Source organism: Columba livia, chromosome 7 (genome assembly GCF_036013475.1).
Source record: "Columba livia isolate bColLiv1 breed racing homer chromosome 7, bColLiv1.pat.W.v2, whole genome shotgun sequence".
Classification (NCBI taxonomy): domain Eukaryota; kingdom Metazoa; phylum Chordata; class Aves; order Columbiformes; family Columbidae; genus Columba; species Columba livia.
The window spans coordinates 18,982,416-18,986,678 of NC_088608.1; positions in this window are offsets into that span (position 1 = coordinate 18,982,416).

Genomic DNA, 4,263 nt, shown 5'->3' on the forward strand with positions numbered 1-4,263 from the left:
TTGGAGTTGGTGACTACACAGACTACTTTGTTCCTTTGTCAGGAGCACAAACTGTTTAAGAGCTCGGGCAACTTGGATCCCAACTGAGCTGGCTTCAGATGCCACGTGTCGGGACATCTTCAGAATGTGTATGGCAGGACAGACATTCACAGGCCTCCCTCATGAGGTGAGAAATGCTATGTCTTCTCTCTCTGACTAGAGTGGTCAGTCACAGAAACCTCATTCTCTTTAGCTAAGAGTTCACTTGCTGCCTTTTAGGACCACCTTTTTGTGCATTACCATGAGTGCAATGGCTGCCTCAGTTTGCTGGAGCTGAGACTCCAAGAGGCAATGGCACCTCTGTGGGTCTTGCAGTATTGATAAATATAGATCAGAAGTAATTATCTCTTTCTTGCGTACAGGCAACTAACATTTAGTTTAAGTAATGCCTTAAATAAGGCCCATAGCAAACAATGGGACAATGGTCAAACACAGAGGGGGAATGAATTTCAAATATCAATGTTACATGTTGCTTCTAGATTCTTCCCAGGAGATTACAAGGATGAAATCCTCCCTTCTAGCTTTACTGTTGTTCTGCACAGTTTGGCCGAAGCTTCAAACACATCCCAGCCCTAGGTCAGTGACTAAGCCAGGAACACATAACGTCTTCCTGGACTCCTTATCACACCAGATGCTGCCTTAGGTACTGGGTAGTACCTAATATCACAAAACATAACTTGACCATAGACCATATTTAATGTAATTCCTGACTATGTCAGAAAGAAGAACAGAACATATCAGTCTATAGAGCCATTTTTTGTTCTTTGCTGTGCTGGTGTAAAAAATGATAACTTTTACAACCTGTAACCACTTTGGGATAGATTCTGGGTTTTGAAGAGATAGTCTTTCCATTATTTTTGTTCTGTTCTTCATTTGTTTCCACTTCCAAGGAGTGGGGACTAAGTTGCCTTGATTTCACTGAGATTTCTATCCAAACCCTTTATTGGTCATTCTCTACAATCTTTCTGAATACTTGATGCTTTTGGTATCAAAAAACTATTGGTCTCTGAAGTACTTCCATTTTCCATTTTAGGCCTAGAAGAGAAATTGTTCACAATATCCAACAAAAATATTCATTTAGTGAATGCCCCTTAAACCAGAACAATATATAGATATTTGTCACACAAACATCGGACAAGACATATGTCTTCTGGCATTTCTTAAATTTTCAGTGCCTAATCTTTCTACTTTTGTAGCAAATGTATTTTTAATACAATTTCTTTTTCTTTCTTTCTTTTTTTTTTTTTTTTTTTTTTCCTAATTAAAGCAAACTTTAATACAGAAAATCCCTCTTGGGAAACTGTAGGAAGGAGTTAAATGTTTTTAGGGTTTTTGTTCTCTGCCTTCTTTTATTTTTCCCTGTGTTGCTCATTAACTGGTTAAGAACCACACTAATCCCTGCCATTTGCCTTAACAAACGTATTAATAACTTATCCTCATTTAAAACAGATTCTTCTCATTTGAATTAGAGGAAGATGACGTGCCCACATGAGGCCAGTATGATTCAGAGACATTTGACAGTGACAATGGAACACCAAGGCACATCAATGACAGTTACACATTATTTCTCCTTTCCCTGTCTCTAACTCCTTTTGTCCCTTACGAGTATTATCTTTGCCTTGATGCCAGCATCTTTCTCATTCCTTCCCTGATTCCATATCTCAATCACTATCCTTCCCAGTCACTCCCTATCTAGCACCAGTCTGACTCATAAGTCCTTGTCCTACACCATTGTCGTATTTTATGACCTTTGACTTGTGTCTTTTTCCTGTGCCCAAACATGTTTGCCTTTGGTTTTGTTTTGGTTTGTTTTTTTCCCTTTCTTGATGGTCTCCCTTTTCTGCATTCCAGTCAAGCTGCTTCTTATTCGACGTCCAATGATTTGCAGGAAGAAGGCTGAGAACATCTGATATACACCTTTATTCTCTTTGTATTTAGCACCACTGGCAATTGAAAAGAGAAATCTGAGAGCAAGTCCTGCTCAGATCTGTAAGCCCCAGGAAAAAATACATCCACTGCAGACAGAACCTTTGAAGAAGCTGGTAAATGAAATATGCAAACAATTTTACAGTGGATTAGATTTCTCCAGACTGAGGAAGACCTTCATAGGCTGGTGAAAGAGGAATATCCTTCCCAAACTCAGAGTCCCACTACAAGCAAGCAGCCAACAAAATCTTTCAAAAATTTCTTAACATGAACAAAATAGATTTTCCCCCAGTGCATTCTGAGAAACAGCTGACCATATTTGCTGAAAGTTTTGAAAAAATAGCCCAAGGCAGGTATTTGGCATGAAAATTGCTGCCAAGTGGTTTGTTTGACAAAGTTACAAGCAATTGGAAAAAGGCTCTTACAATGAAACCTTGACTCTAGGTATCCCACGGTAAGAGCCTACAACTAACGATTACCAATAACAAAAATACATTTTACTTAATACTTAATAACTCAATTTAGGCAGTACCCAGAAAGAAAAAAAATCACTTTAGTTTGTAGGGAGAATGGAATGGTGAAAATTAAACAATTGTATGCAGGGTTTTTTCCAAGTGCTTTTTTTCAAGCACTTTTTGTGCTCCTCTCAGAAACATTTTTTGTCTCATTTCCAAATGCACATTGTAAAATCTCTCATTTACCCTACAAAGGAATGGAATTAACTTTGGTATCAAAGAATATAAAAATATTTAGCGGAACACTGGAATCACTCAAAATTGCACATATGCACAGAAAAAAGTTTACCTGACAGATCATATGCTATAGGATCTGCATGTCTGATAAAACACCCACAGGGCTTTATTTGCTGTTGCTTTAGGAGAAGACTTTTGCCCACTTTTTCTCTTTTGATGAGTAGAAGTTTCTTTACTCTTGGACAAATATCTTGCACTAAGTAACACTCCTATACCGTGTTATTGATCTTCACAGAATAAAATTCCTTTTATAGTAAAATTAGGGCAATATTTATTGTTTTAAACTTTGCCTTTAGCATTGATGTGGGTGTACTTAAGTCACGAAACAACATTATCAATCTATCTGTGCAGTCATCTCTAAAGCTTTTCATTCTCTAAAGCTTTGCAAACAAGTGAAACATTTTCAACTATTCTAGCCAGGGATTCATTTCTAGGAATGTCATGTTTACGAGCCTTAATCAAATATCCAAAATAAAATACATTTCCAACATGCAAAAGCACCAACATATCAGACAAGTATACTTTATGTTTTTGATGAAGAAAAAGTAACAATTATTCACAGTTAAAACATCTCCATTCAGATGATCTGAACAACACAGCTATTTCACATATGACATTCTTCCATCGCAAGAAATACATTGTCTCACTTAGGAGACAAATAAGTTAATAAAGTAAACTAACATAGTTGGGTTTGGTGCTATTAATGAGAGCACCCTTCCTCACTGCCTGCAAAGTAATAACTAAATCTTGCTAACTTGTGTACTTTCTTCTTCTAACTTCCTTCCACAGTTCAAATTTGCTAAATTCACAGCATTGGCTGCCATCAACAAGGCACTTAAGTATGTGCTTAATTTTGTGCACATAAGTAATCACATTACAGTAAGTGGAACTTGAATGCTCAAAGTTAAGCACACACTTAAGTGCTTTGCTGGATCAGGGCCAGCGCATGACAACTTGCAGGTCATCCTGACTGCACAGTAAGAGAGCACAAACCTTCAACACCCAGTAGAAACCTTCTCCCCACTTCGAATCAAAGGTACCAAAGACAAAGACCAAAACGTGCTACTAAGTAGCTGCTGCATTCTTTTCTTTTGTTACAAGTCACTAAACTGGCAGCAGTACTTACAGTATAGCAAATTACCAATACAATAAATTCTCTTAATAAGTATCCATAAAATTATAATTTATTTTAAAGATCATCGTTTGTAATTCTATTCTCATAAGACCATTAGACACATGGGTCTTTTTAATTTTAAAAGACCTGCTAATAGTTCTCACAAAAGAATTTATTCAAGACCTTGACCTTAAATTGATACAATTGCACAACTTAATCAGAATTAAAGATGAGCCAAAGTACCGTACAATATTATCATGGGGGTCAACATAGCCCTTCAGCAGCCATGCAGAAGATGCCGTTAGTATCAAAACCTTGAGTATCTACGATTCTGATTCTGGGAATGTAAGACTCTGAATTAAATGTTTTTATTAAGTGTTTTCTGCCAACTACTATGTCAAAGAGGCAGGGAGGGGGATTGTTGGTGATGTT